General features: G+C 54.4%; 5 non-coding genes across 5 annotated transcripts; all 5 read left to right on the top strand.

The window, feature by feature from the left end:
* Positions 1 to 1730: 1730 nt before the first annotated feature.
* On the top strand, positions 1731 to 1811 carry LOC130847381 (small nucleolar RNA SNORD115). The gene has a single exon (XR_009052146.1). It is a non-coding gene; the product is annotated as a small nucleolar RNA SNORD115 (small nucleolar RNA).
* A 2506-nt stretch (positions 1812 to 4317) lies between these two features.
* LOC130847380 (small nucleolar RNA SNORD115) lies at positions 4318 to 4398 on the top strand. The gene has a single exon (XR_009052145.1). It is a non-coding gene; the product is annotated as a small nucleolar RNA SNORD115 (small nucleolar RNA).
* A 2506-nt stretch (positions 4399 to 6904) lies between these two features.
* Positions 6905 to 6985, top strand: LOC130847379 (small nucleolar RNA SNORD115). The gene has a single exon (XR_009052144.1). It is a non-coding gene; the product is annotated as a small nucleolar RNA SNORD115 (small nucleolar RNA).
* A 2505-nt stretch (positions 6986 to 9490) lies between these two features.
* On the top strand, positions 9491 to 9571 carry LOC130847378 (small nucleolar RNA SNORD115). The gene has a single exon (XR_009052143.1). It is a non-coding gene; the product is annotated as a small nucleolar RNA SNORD115 (small nucleolar RNA).
* A 2506-nt stretch (positions 9572 to 12077) lies between these two features.
* Positions 12078 to 12158, top strand: LOC130847377 (small nucleolar RNA SNORD115). Its single transcript, XR_009052142.1, has one exon. It is a non-coding gene; the product is annotated as a small nucleolar RNA SNORD115 (small nucleolar RNA).
* The last annotated feature ends 2358 nt before the right edge of the window (positions 12159 to 14516 follow it).

The raw sequence follows: 14516 nt of genomic DNA, 5'->3' as shown, positions 1-14516 counted from the left end.
GTCTTCAATGGGGTTGTGCCAGGACTCTGTGAGGGATCATGGTGCTTTGTTGGAGCCACTTGATCCGAATGGGGCCTCTGATGGGGTCTGCATGCATACACAGGACCATAGCTTCTCCTGGGTTGGTCGTCCTCTCCGGAAGCCACTGGTTTGTCAGAGAGCCCCCTCCAGAGGAGAAAAGGCTTCTGGGTGTCCATTCCCCCATGAAGGCTTTGCAGAGCCCTTGGGCATCCCGTTATCATGTCCATCGTGAGGCCCTGTTGACCTGAAGGGGAGGGGTGGTCCCGGGATGTGGGCTGAGGAGGGCGTAGCTGCATGGCTGTTGTTTGGTGGCCTTGCACGGGCCACAGTAGGGAATGCTGCCACAGAAGAAATTGGCCCTGTTTGGGAATCTCTGTGGTCCCCAAGGAGGAATGCTTGACATGGCTCCCCATCCACCAGATCGGAATGCAGGCCTTGAAATTCAACTCGATTGACCTGAAGTGTAGTAAGACTGACCATGGAGGCACCATTTCATTACGTGTTGCCCTGGGGAGCAACCACGCAGATCTCTGTGCATGTCGAGGCAGAGCACGAGGATGGACTGAGCTTATGGTCAGTTGTGGGGTGTGCTTGAGTGACTTCCAAGAAGTGTTGGTTGGGAGGATGTGGGGCCAGGCCTGGAGGTGGGGAGAGGCAACAAGGACCCTTGATCAGGGACTTGGCAGCTAGATGCTCTTGGCTCTTGTGAGAGCTGAAGGGCTGGTCCCTTGCTGGAATGGGGTTTCCCAGGTCTCTGTGAGGGATCATGGGCCCTCAGATAGGCCAGTTTACTCAGACAGGCCCTTTCATGGGTTCTGCATACAGATACAGGCCTGTGGCATCTCTTGGGCTGGCCTTCCTCTTCGGGAGCCACTGCCTACCAAGAGAGCTCCCTCCAGCTCCTGTGAATGTCCACTGTGTGGGACATAAAGGCCTCATTGTCTGGGTGTTGTGCACATGGACAAGCCGAGTGTGACATCGGCCAGCACACGCTTGCCCACACCAGGGTCGGGCCCAGAGGAATGTCTCCATTCCCCCCAGAAACACCCCCAGGGTTTTCCCCACCAAGCAGACCTGGTGCCAGGCCTTGTGCTGCCTGGAGGATCCATGAGGCTAGTCCTTCCCTGGGGAGACATATACGTACTGGTTATTTCATCTGCCCCTGACACAGTATTAAGGTACATAAGATGGCATTGATCCACCTGTCCACTCATGCCTTCATCTTTGTAAGTATGGATGGATGGAGGGAGTGAGCCAAGGACGAGGGTCAAAGGGGAGGGAGCTAGAGCATTCTGGAGGAAGGGAGGCAGGAAGGAAGCTATGTAGGGAGCTGTTTGTATGCGTTTCAGCTATGTGTTCCTGTCTCTGCGTGGAGGTACATTTGGGCCCTATGTTCCTGGATGTATTGCTGCAGGTATTTCTTGTAGCATCATTCGATGCATGAGCGTGTGGCACACACGTCCCCCAATGCATCTAGCATGGAGTTGGAGTTCTCACAGCTGTCCTTCTCACCTCTTGGCAGCCATCGTCCCCAGAGAAATGAAGATCTGTGTCTGCCCTATGTTCCCTAGGGCAATCACCATGAGCCTTGGCCCAGCACGTGGATTCGACAGAATGGCACATCCCTTCAGGCATCCTTCTTTCCAGGAAGCATCTGAGGTAAGCCTTCACATGTGGCAGGGCGCAGGTGAGTGAGGAGGGCCTCAGTTGGGTCGATGATGAGAACTCATATGGTCCTGAAGAGAGCTGATGACCAAAAAATCATGCTCAATAGGATTACGCTGAGGCCTAACAGAGGGATCCAGGGGCAGGATGGCCTGCATTTTTGGTCCATTGCAGAGCCCTGGGTGTGGGTGTGTGTGTGGGTTTGGGTGTGGGTGTTGGAGCAGCCTCTCGCTCGAGGAAATCCCTTGAGACTCCTCCCAGTGTAGATGGCTTCCACATATCCAAGATGTGTTGCCACCTTTGGTTTTCTATCCTGCTCCATAGTGCCAGGGCCCACATGTTCTGAAGCCATGGGTGGAGTCTTTCCTTAAGCCTTTCTGCTTTGAATTTTGTGTTTCAGGCCAAGCCTTGGAATGGACTCACCACAGCCAGAATGTTCCGCAGTGAGTAGCTCTTTTGTTTGCTACCGATAGGCCCCAGAGAATTTTGAACTATGGGCTGGCCGCCCTCACAGCAGGCAGTACAGGGTAGTCTTTTGGCAACCTCCTGCCTACCAAGGAGGAATGTCTGCTGCTGCCCCAAATTTATGGGCTCACATCTGGTGCACTCACATGCCTTCATTAGAGCTGTATTCTAGTCAGAGAGCACATCGAGGCAGTGTTTTCTTCCTTGGCCCCAGGCGGAACATCTCTAGAGACCTCTGTGCACCTAGCGCCAGAGTATGATCACCAACTGAGGGAATGGTCCCTTGTGGTGTGTGCTTTATGGCTTCCCAAAACCTGTCAGTAGGGAAGGCTCATGCCCCCTGCCTAGAGATGGTGAGAGGCAGGCAGGAGCCCATCCTCAGGTGCTTGGAGGCAGGATGCTGCTGGTTATTTCAAGGGCTGGAAGCCATGCCGTGGTCTTCAATGGGGTTGTGCCAGGACTCTGTGAGGGATCATGGTGCTTTGTTGGAGCCACTTGATCCGAATGGGGCCTCTGATGGGGTCTGCATGCATACACAGGACCATAGCTTCTCCTGGGTTGGTCGTCCTCTCCGGAAGCCACTGGTTTGTCAGAGAGCCCCCTCCAGAGGAGAAAAGGCTTCTGGGTGTCCATTCCCCCATGAAGGCTTTGCAGAGCCCTTGGGCATCCCGTTATCATGTCCATCGTGAGGCCCTGTTGACCTGAAGGGGAGGGGTGGTCCCGGGATGTGGGCTGAGGAGGGCGTAGCTGCATGGCTGTTGTTTGGTGGCCTTGCACGGGCCACAGTAGGGAATGCTGCCACAGAAGAAATTGGCCCTGTTTGGGAATCTCTGTGGTCCCCAAGGAGGAATGCTTGACATGGCTCCCCATCCACCAGATCGGAATGCAGGCCTTGAAATTCAACTCGATTGACCTGAAGTGTAGTAAGACTGACCATGGAGGCACCATTTCATGACGTGTTGCCCTGGGGAGCAACCACGCAGATCTCTGTGCATGTCGAGGCAGAGCACGAGGATGGACTGAGCTTATGGTCAGTTGTGGGGTGTGCTTGAGTGACTTCCAAGAAGTGTTGGTTGGGAGGATGTGGGGCCAGGCCTGGAGGTGGGGAGAGGCAACAAGGACCCTTGATCAGGGACTTGGCAGCTAGATGCTCTTGGCTCTTGTGAGAGCTGAAGGGCTGGTCCCTTGCTGGAATGGGGTTTCCCAGGTCTCTGTGAGGGATCATGGGCCCTCAGATAGGCCAGTTTACTCAGACAGGCCCTTTCATGGGTTCTGCATACAGATACAGGCCTGTGGCATCTCTTGGGCTGGCCTTCCTCTACGGGAGCCACTGCCTACCAAGAGAGCTCCCTCCAGCTCCTGTGAATGTCCACTGTGTGGGACATAAAGGCCTCATTGTCTGGGTGTTGTGCACATGGACAAGCCGCGTGTGAGATCGGCCACCACACGCTTGCCCACACCAGGGTCGGGCCCAGAGGAATGTCTCCATTCCCCCCAGAAACACCCCCAGTGTTTTCCTCGCCAAGCAGACCTGGTGCCAGGCCTTGTGCTGCCTGGAGGATCCATGAGGCTAGTCCTTCCCTGGGGAGACATATACGTACTGGTTATTTCATCTGCCCCTGACACAGTATTAAGGTACATAAGATGGCATTGATCCACCTGTCCACTCATGCCTTCATCTTTGTAAGTATGGATGGATGGAGGGAGTGAGCCAAGGACGAGGGTCAAAGGGGAGGGAGCTAGAGCATTCTGGAGGAAGGGAGGCAGGAAGGAAGCTATGTAGGGAGCTGTTTGTATGCGTTTCAGCTATGTGTTCCTGTCTCTGCGTGGAGGTACATTTGGGCCCTATGTTCCTGGATGTATTGCTGCAGGTATTTCTTGTAGCATCATTTGATGCATGAGCGTGTGGCACACACGTGCCCCAATGCATCTAGCATGGAGTTGGAGTTCTCACAGCTGTCCTTCTCACCTCTTGGCAGCCATCGTCCCCAGAGAAATGAAGATCTGTGTTTGGCCTATGTTCCCTAGGGCAATCACCATGAGCCTTGGCCCAGCACGTGGATTCGACAGAATGGCACATCCCTTCAGGCATCCTTCTTTCCAGGAAGCATCTGAGGTAAGCCTTCACATGTGGCAGGGCGCAGGTGAGTGAGGAGGGCCTCAGTTGGGTCGATGATGAGAACTCATATGGTCCTGAAGAGAGCTGATGACCAAAAAATCATGCTCAATAGGATTACGCTGAGGCCTAACAGAGGGATCCAGGGGCAGGATGGCCTGCATTTTTGGTCCATTGCAGAGCCCTGGGTGTGGGTGTGTGTGTGGGTTTGGGTGTGGGTGTTGGAGCAGCCTCTCGCTCGAGGAAATCCCTTGAGACTCCTCCCAGTGTAGATGGCTTCCACATATCCAAGATGTGTTGCCACCTTTGGTTTTCTATCCTGCTCCATAGTGCCAGGGCCCACATGTTCTGAAGCCATGGGTGGAGTCTTTCCTTAAGCCTTTCTGCTTTGAATTTTGTGTTTCAGGCCAAGCCTTGGAATGGACTCACCACAGCCAGAATGTTCCGCAGTGAGTGGCTCTTTTGGTTGCTACTGATAGGCCCCAGAGAATTTTGAACTATGGGCTGGCCGCCCTCACAGCAGGCAGTACAGGGTAGTCTTTTGGCAACCTCCTGCCTACCAAGGAGGAATGTCTGCTGCTGCCCCAAATTTATGGGCTCACATCTGGTGCACTCACATGCCTTCATTAGAGCTGTATTCTAGTCAGAGAGCACATCGAGGCAGTGTTTTCTTCCTTGGCCCCAGGCGGAACATCTCTAGAGACCTCTGTGCACCTAGCGCCAGAGTATGATCACCCACTGAGGGAATGGTCCCTTGTGGTGTGTGCTTTATGGCTTCCCAAAACCTGTCAGTAGGGAAGGCTCATGCCCCCTGCCTAGAGATGGTGAGAGGCAGGCAGGAGCCCATCCTCAGGTGCTTGGAGGCAGGATGCTGCTGGTTATTTCAAGGGCTGGAAGCCATGCCGTGGTCTTCAATGGGGTTGTGCCAGGACTCTGTGAGGGATCATGGTGCTTTGTTGGAGCCACTTGATCCGAATGGGGCCTCTGATGGGGTCTGCATGCATACACAGGACCATAGCTTCTCCTGGGTTGGTCGTCCTCTCCGGAAGCCACTGGTTTGTCAGAGAGCCCCCTCCAGAGGAGAAAAGCCTTCTGGGTGTCCATTCCCCCATGAAGGCTTTGCAGAGCCCTTGGGCATCCCGTTATCATGTCCATCGTGAGGCCCTGTTGACCTGAAGGGGAGGGGTGGTCCCGGGATGTGGGCTGAGGAGGGCGTAGCTGCATGGCTGTTGTTTGGTGGCCTTGCACGGGCCACAGTAGGGAATGCTGCCACAGAAGAAATTGGCCCTGTTTGGGAATCTCTGTGGTCCCCAAGGAGGAATGCTTGACATGGCTCCCCATCCACCAGATCGGAATGCAGGCCTTGAAATTCAACTCGATTGACCTGAAGTGTAGTAAGACTGACCATGGAGGCACCATTTCATGACGTGTTGCCCTGGGGAGCAACCACGCAGATCTCTGTGCATGTCGAGGCAGAGCACGAGGATGGACTGAGCTTATGGTCAGTTGTGGGGTGTGCTTGAGTGACTTCCAAGAAGTGTTGGTTGGGAGGATGTGGGGCCAGGCCTGGAGGTGGGGAGAGGCAACAAGGACCCTTGATCAGGGACTTGGCAGCTAGATGCTCTTGGCTCTTGTGAGAGCTGAAGGGCTGGTCCCTTGCTGGAATGGGGTTTCCCAGGTCTCTGTGAGGGATCATGGGCCCTCAGATAGGCCAGTTTACTCAGACAGGCCCTTTCATGGGTTCTGCATACAGATACAGGCCTGTGGCATCTCTTGGGCTGGCCTTCCTCTACGGGAGCCACTGCCTACCAAGAGAGCTCCCTCCAGCTCCTGTGAATGTCCACTGTGTGGGACATAAAGGCCTCATTGTCTGGGTGTTGTGCACATGGACAAGCCGAGTGTGACATCGGCCAGCACACGCTTGCCCACACCAGGGTCGGGCCCAGAGGAATGTCTCCATTCCCCCCAGAAACACCCCCAGGGTTTTCCCCACCAAGCAGACCTGGTGCCAGGCCTTGTGCTGCCTGGAGGATCCATGAGGCTAGTCCTTCCCTGGGGAGACATATACGTACTGGTTATTTCATCTGCCCCTGACACAGTATTAAGGTACATAAGATGGCATTGATCCACCTGTCCACTCATGCCTTCATCTTTGTAAGTATGGATGGATGGAGGGAGTGAGCCAAGGACGAGGGTCAAAGGGGAGGGAGCTAGAGCATTCTGGAGGAAGGGAGGCAGGAAGGAAGCTATGTAGGGAGCTGTTTGTATGCGTTTCAGCTATGTGTTCCTGTCTCTGCGTGGAGGTACATTTGGGCCCTATGTTCCTGGATGTATTGCTGCAGGTATTTCTTGTAGCATCATTCGATGCATGAGCGTGTGGCACACACGTCCCCCAATGCATCTAGCATGGAGTTGGAGTTCTCACAGCTGTCCTTCTCACCTCTTGGCAGCCATCGTCCCCAGAGAAATGAAGATCTGTGTCTGCCCTATGTTCCCTAGGGCAATCACCATGAGCCTTGGCCCAGCACGTGGATTCGACAGAATGGCACATCCCTTCAGGCATCCTTCTTTCCAGGAAGCATCTGAGGTAAGCCTTCACATGTGGCAGGGCGCAGGTGAGTGAGGAGGGCCTCAGTTGGGTCGATGATGAGAACTCATATGGTCCTGAAGAGAGCTGATGACCAAAAAATCATGCTCAATAGGATTACGCTGAGGCCTAACAGAGGGATCCAGGGGCAGGATGGCCTGCATTTTTGGTCCATTGCAGAGCCCTGGGTGTGGGTGTGTGTGTGGGTTTGGGTGTGGGTGTTGGAGCAGCCTCTCGCTCGAGGAAATCCCTTGAGACTCCTCCCAGTGTAGATGGCTTCCACATATCCAAGATGTGTTGCCACCTTTGGTTTTCTATCCTGCTCCATAGTGCCAGGGCCCACATGTTCTGAAGCCATGGGTGGAGTCTTTCCTTAAGCCTTTCTGCTTTGAATTTTGTGTTTCAGGCCAAGCCTTGGAATGGACTCACCACAGCCAGAATGTTCCGCAGTGAGTAGCTCTTTTGTTTGCTACCGATAGGCCCCAGAGAATTTTGAACTATGGGCTGGCCGCCCTCACAGCAGGCAGTACAGGGTAGTCTTTTGGCAACCTCCTGCCTACCAAGGAGGAATGTCTGCTGCTGCCCCAAATTTATGGGCTCACATCTGGTGCACTCACATGCCTTCATTAGAGCTGTATTCTAGTCAGAGAGCACATCGAGGCAGTGTTTTCTTCCTTGGCCCCAGGCGGAACATCTCTAGAGACCTCTGTGCACCTAGCGCCAGAGTATGATCACCAACTGAGGGAATGGTCCCTTGTGGTGTGTGTTTTATGGCTTCCCAAAACCTGTCAGTAGGGAAGGCTCATGCCCCCTGCCTAGAGATGGTGAGAGGCAGGCAGGAGCCCATCCTCAGGTGCTTGGAGGCAGGATGCTGCTGGTTATTTCAAGGGCTGGAAGCCATGCCGTGGTCTTCAATGGGGTTGTGCCAGGACTCTGTGAGGGATCATGGTGCTTTGTTGGAGCCACTTGATCCGAATGGGGCCTCTGATGGGGTCTGCATGCATACACAGGACCATAGCTTCTCCTGGGTTGGTCGTCCTCTCCGGAAGCCACTGGTTTGTCAGAGAGCCCCCTCCAGAGGAGAAAAGGCTTCTGGGTGTCCATTCCCCCATGAAGGCTTTGCAGAGCCCTTGGGCATCCCGTTATCATGTCCATCGTGAGGCCCTGTTGACCTGAAGGGGAGGGGTGGTCCCGGGATGTGGGCTGAGGAGGGCGTAGCTGCATGGCTGTTGTTTGGTGGCCTTGCACGGGCCACAGTAGGGAATGCTGCCACAGAAGAAATTGGCCCTGTTTGGGAATCTCTGTGGTCCCCAAGGAGGAATGCTTGACATGGCTCCCCATCCACCAGATCGGAATGCAGGCCTTGAAATTCAACTCGATTGACCTGAAGTGTAGTAAGACTGACCATGGAGGCACCATTTCATGACGTGTTGCCTGGGGAGCAACCACGCAGATCTCTGTGCATGTCGAGGCAGAGCACGAGGATGGACTGAGCTTATGGTCCGTTGTGGGGTGTGCTTGAGTGACTTCCAAGAAGTGTTGGTTGGGAGGATGTGGGGCCAGGCCTGGAGGTGGTGAGAGGCAACAAGGACCCTTCATCAGGGACTTGGCAGCTAGATGCTCTTGGCTCTTGTGAGAGCTGAAGGGCTGGTCCCTTGCTGGAATGGGGTTTCCCAGGTCTCTGTGAGGGATCATGGGCCCTCAGATAGGCCAGTTTTCTCAGACAGGCCCTTTCATGGGTTCTGCATACAGATACAGGCCTGTGGCATCTCTTGGGCTGGCCTTCCTCTACGGGAGTCACTGCCTACCAAGAGAGCTCCCTCCAGCTCCTGTGAATGTCCACTGTGTGGGACATAAAGGCCTCATTGTCTGGGTGTTGTGCACATGGACAAGCCGCGTGTGAGATCGGCCACCACACGCTTGCCCACACCAGGGTCGGGCCCAGAGGAATGTCTCCATTCCCCCCAGAAACACCCCCAGTGTTTTCCTCGCCAAGCAGACCTGGTGCCAGGCCTTGTGCTGCCTGGAGGATCCATGAGGCTAGTCCTTCCCTGGGGAGACATATACGTACTGGTTATTTCATCTGCCCCTGACACAGTATTAAGGTACATAAGATGGCATTGATCCACCTGTCCACTCATGCCTTCATCTTTGTAAGTATGGATGGATGGAGGGAGTGAGCCAAGGACGAGGGTCAAAGGGGAGGGAGCTAGAGCATTCTGGAGGAAGGGAGGCAGGAAGGAAGCTATGTAGGGAGCTGTTTGTATGCGTTTCAGCTATGTGTTCCTGTCTCTGCGTGGAGGTACATTTGGGCCCTATGTTCCTGGATGTATTGCTGCAGGTATTTCTTGTAGCATCATTTGATGCATGAGCGTGTGGCACACACGTGCCCCAATGCATCTAGCATGGAGTTGGAGTTCTCACAGCTGTCCTTCTCACCTCTTGGCAGCCATCGTCCCCAGAGAAATGAAGATCTGTGTTTGGCCTATGTTCCCTAGGGCAATCACCATGAGCCTTGGCCCAGCACGTGGATTCGACAGAATGGCACATCCCTTCAGGCATCCTTCTTTCCAGGAAGCATCTGAGGTAAGCCTTCACATGTGGCAGGGCGCAGGTGAGTGAGGAGGGCCTCAGTTGGGTCGATGATGAGAACTCATATGGTCCTGAAGAGAGCTGATGACCAAAAAATCATGCTCAATAGGATTACGCTGAGGCCTAACAGAGGGATCCAGGGGCAGGATGGCCTGCATTTTTGGTCCATTGCAGAGCCCTGGGTGTGGGTGTGTGTGTGGGTTTGGGTGTGGGTGTTGGAGCAGCCTCTCGCTCGAGGAAATCCCTTGAGACTCCTCCCAGTGTAGATGGCTTCCACATATCCAAGATGTGTTGCCACCTTTGGTTTTCTATCCTGCTCCATAGTGCCAGGGCCCACATGTTCTGAAGCCATGGGTGGAGTCTTTCCTTAAGCCTTTCTGCTTTGAATTTTGTGTTTCAGGCCAAGCCTTGGAATGGACTCACCACAGCCAGAATGTTCCGCAGTGAGTGGCTCTTTTGGTTGCTACTGATAGGCCCCAGAGAATTTTGAACTATGGGCTGGCCGCCCTCACAGCAGGCAGTACAGGGTAGTCTTTTGGCAACCTCCTGCCTACCAAGGAGGAATGTCTGCTGCTGCCCCAAATTTATGGGCTCACATCTGGTGCACTCACATGCCTTCATTAGAGCTGTATTCTAGTCAGAGAGCACATCGAGGCAGTGTTTTCTTCCTTGGCCCCAGGCGGAACATCTCTAGAGACCTCTGTGCACCTAGCGCCAGAGTATGATCACCCACTGAGGGAATGGTCCCTTGTGGTGTGTGCTTTATGGCTTCCCAAAACCTGTCAGTAGGGAAGGCTCATGCCCCCTGCCTAGAGATGGTGAGAGGCAGGCAGGAGCCCATCCTCAGGTGCTTGGAGGCAGGATGCTGCTGGTTATTTCAAGGGCTGGAAGCCATGCCGTGGTCTTCAATGGGGTTGTGCCAGGACTCTGTGAGGGATCATGGTGCTTTGTTGGAGCCACTTGATCCGAATGGGGCCTCTGATGGGGTCTGCATGCATACACAGGACCATAGCTTCTCCTGGGTTGGTCGTCCTCTCCGGAAGCCACTGGTTTGTCAGAGAGCCCCCTCCAGAGGAGAAAAGCCTTCTGGGTGTCCATTCCCCCATGAAGGCTTTGCAGAGCCCTTGGGCATCCCGTTATCATGTCCATCGTGAGGCCCTGTTGACCTGAAGGGGAGGGGTGGTCCCGGGATGTGGGCTGAGGAGGGCGTAGCTGCATGGCTGTTGTTTGGTGGCCTTGCACGGGCCACAGTAGGGAATGCTCCCACAGAAGAAATTGGCCCTGTTTGGGAATCTCTGTGGTCCCCAAGGAGGAATGCTTGACATGGCTCCCCATCCACCAGATCGGAATGCAGGCCTTGAAATTCAACTCGATTGACCTGAAGTGTAGTAAGACTGACCATGGAGGCACCATTTCATGACGTGTTGCCCTGGGGAGCAACCACGCAGATCTCTGTGCATGTCGAGGCAGAGCACGAGGATGTACTGAGCTTATGGTCAGTTGTGGGGTGTGCTTGAGTGACTTCCAAGAAGTGTTGGTTGGGAGGATGTGGGGCCAGGCCTGGAGGTGGTGAGAGGCAACAAGGACCCTTCATCAGGGACTTGGCAGCTAGATGCTCTTGGCTCTTGTGAGAGCTGAAGGGCTGGTCCCTTGCTGGAATGGGGTTTCCCAGGTCTCTGTGAGGGATCATGGGCCCTCAGATAGGCCAGTTTACTCAGACAGGCCCTTTCATGGGTTCTGCATACAGATACAGGCCTGTGGCATCTCTTGGGCTGGCCTTCCTCTACGGGAGCCACTGCCTACCAAGAGAGCTCCCTCCAGCTCCTGTGAATGTCCACTGTGTGGGACATAAAGGCCTCATTGTCTGGGTGTTGTGCACATGGACAAGCCGAGTGTGACATCGGCCAGCACACGCTTGCCCACACCAGGGTCGGGCCCAGAGGAATGTCTCCATTCCCCCCAGAAACACCCCCAGTGTTTTCCCCACCAAGCAGACCTGGTGCCAGGCCTTGTGCTGCCTGGAGGATCCATGAGGCTAGTCCTTCCCTGGGGAGACATATACGTACTGGTTATTTCATCTGCCCCTGACACAGTATTAAGGTACATAAGATGGCATTGATCCACCTGTCCACTCATGCCTTCATCTTTGTAAGTATGGATGGATGGAGGGAGTGAGCCAAGGACGAGGGTCAAAGGGGAGGGAGCTAGAGCATTCTGGAGGAAGGGAGGCAGGAAGGAAGCTATGTAGGGAGCTGTTTGTATGCGTTTCAGCTATGTGTTCCTGTCTCTGCGTGGAGGTACATTTGGGCCCTATGTTCCTGGATGTATTGCTGCAGGTATTTCTTGTAGCATCATTCGATGCATGAGCGTGTGGCACACACGTGCCCCAATGCATCTAGCATGGAGTTGGAGTTCTCACAGCTGTCCTTCTCACCTCTTGGCAGCCATCGTCCCCAGAGAAATGAAGATCTGTGTTTGGCCTATGTTCCCTAGGGCAATCACCATGAGCCTTGGCCCAGCACGTGGATTCGACAGAATGGCACATCCCTTCAGGCATCCTTCTTTCCAGGAAGCATCTGAGGTAAGCCTTCACATGTGGCAGGGCGCAGGTGAGTGAGGAGGGCCTCAGTTGGGTCGATGATGAGAACTCATATGGTCCTGAAGAGAGCTGATGACCAAAAAATCATGCTCAATAGGATTACGCTGAGGCCTAACAGAGGGATCCAGGGGCAGGATGGCCTGCATTGTTGGTCCATTGCAGAGCCCTGGGTGTGGGTGTGGTTGTGGGTTTGGGTGTGGGTGTTGGAGCAGCCTCTCGCTCGAGGAAATCCCTTGAGACTCCTCCCAGTGTAGATGGCTTCCACATATCCAAGATGTGTTGCCACCTTTGGTTTTCTATCCTGCTCCATAGTGCCAGGGCCCACATGTTCTGAAGCCATGGGTGGAGTCTTTCCTTAAGCCTTTCTGCTTTGAATTTTGTGTTTCAGGCCAAGCCTTGGAATGGACTCACCACAGCCAGAATGTTCCGCAGTGAGTGGCTCTTTTGGTTGCTACTGATAGGCCCCAGAGAATTTTGAACTATGGGCTGGCTGCCCTCACAGCAGGCAGTACAGGGTAGTCTTTTGGCAACCTCCTGCCTACCAAGGAGGAATGTCTGCTGCTGCCCCAAATTTATGGGCTCACATCTGGTGCACTCACATGCCTTCATTAGAGCTGTATTCTAGTCAGAGAGCACATCGAGGCAGTGTTTTCTTCCTTGGCCCCAGGCGGAACATCTCTAGAGACCTCTGTGCACCTAGCGCCAGAGTATGATCACCCACTGAGGGAATGGTCCCTTGTGGTGTGTGCTTTATGGCTTCCCAAAACCTGTCAGTAGGGAAGGCTCATGCCCCCTGCCTAGAGATGGTGAGAGGCAGGCAGGAGCCCATCCTCAGGTGCTTGGAGGCAGGATGCTGCTGGTTATTTCAAGGGCTGGAAGCCATGCCGTGGTCTTCAATGGGGTTGTGCCAGGACTCTGTGAGGGATCATGGTGCTTTGTTGGAGCCACTTGATCCGAATGGGGCCTCTGATGGGGTCTGCATGCATACACAGGACCATAGCTTCTCCTGGGTTGGTCGTCCTCTCCGGAAGCCACTGGTTTGTCAGAGAGCCCCCTCCAGAGGAGAAAAGGCTTCTGGGTGTCCATTCCCCCATGAAGGCTTTGCAGAGCCCTTGGGCATCCCGTTATCATGTCCATCGTGAGGCCCTGTTGACCTGAAGGGGAGGGGTGGTCCCGGGATGTGGGCTGAGGAGGGTGTAGCTGCATGGCTGCTGTTTGGTGGCCTTGCACGGGCCACAGTAGGGAATGCTGCCACAGAAGAAATTGGCCCTGTTTGGGAATCTCTGTGGTCCCCAAGGAGGAATGCTTGACATGGCTCCCCATCCACCAGATCGGAATGCGGGCCTTGAAATTCAACTCGATTGACCTGAAGTGTAGTAAGAATGACCATGGAGGCACCATTTCATTACGTGTTGCCCTGGGGAGCAACCACGCAGATCTCTGTGCATGTCGAGGCAGAGCACGAGGATGGACTGAGCTTATGGTCAGTTGTGGGGTGTGCTTGAGTGACTTCCAAGAAGTGTTGGTTGGGAGGATGTGGGGCCAGGCCTGGAGGTGGGGAGAGGCAACAAGGACCCTTGATCAGGGACTTGGCAGCTAGATGCTCTTGGCTCTTGTGAGAGCTGAAGGGCTGGTCCCTTGCTGGAATGGGGTTTCCCAGGTCTCTGTGAGGGATCATGGGCCCTCAGATAGGCCAGTTTACTCAGACAGGCCCTTTCATGGGTTCTGCATACAGATACAGGCCTGTGGCATCTCTTGGGCTGGCCTTCCTCTACGGGAGCCACTGCCTACCAAGAGAGCTCCCTCCAGCTCCTGTGAATGTCCACTGTGTGGGACATAAAGGCCTCATTGTCTGGGTGTTGTGCACATGGACAAGCCGAGTGTGACATCGGCCAGCACACGCTTGCCCACACCAGGGTCGGGCCCAGAGGAATGTCTCCATTCCCCCCAGAAACACCCCCAGGGTTTTCCCCACCAAGCAGACCTGGTGCCAGGCCTTGTGCTGCCTGGAGGATCCATGAGGCTAGTCCTTCCCTGGGGAGACATATACGTACTGGTTATTTCATCTGCCCCTGACACAGTATTAAGGTACATAAGATGGCATTGATCCACCTGTCCACTCATGCCTTCATCTTTGTAAGTATGGATGGATGGAGGGAGTGAGCCAAGGACGAGGGTCAAAGGGGAGGGAGCTAGAGCATTCTGGAGGAAGGGAGGCAGGAAGGAAGCTATGTAGGGAGCTGTTTGTATGCGTTTCAGCTATGTGTTCCTGTCTCTGCGTGGAGGTACATTTGGGCCCTATGTTCCTGGATGTATTGCTGCAGGTATTTCTTGTAGCATCATTCGATGCATGAGCGTGTGGCACACACGTGCCCCAATGCATCTAGCATGGAGTTGGAGTTCTCACAGCTGTCCTTCTCACCTCTTGGCAGCCATCGTCCCCAGAGAAATGAAGATCTGTGTTTGGCCTA

This window comes from Hippopotamus amphibius, chromosome 2, assembly GCF_030028045.1.
Source record: "Hippopotamus amphibius kiboko isolate mHipAmp2 chromosome 2, mHipAmp2.hap2, whole genome shotgun sequence".
NCBI lineage: Eukaryota > Metazoa > Chordata > Mammalia > Artiodactyla > Hippopotamidae > Hippopotamus > Hippopotamus amphibius.
This window is presented reverse-complemented; position numbering and strand designations above follow the sequence as displayed.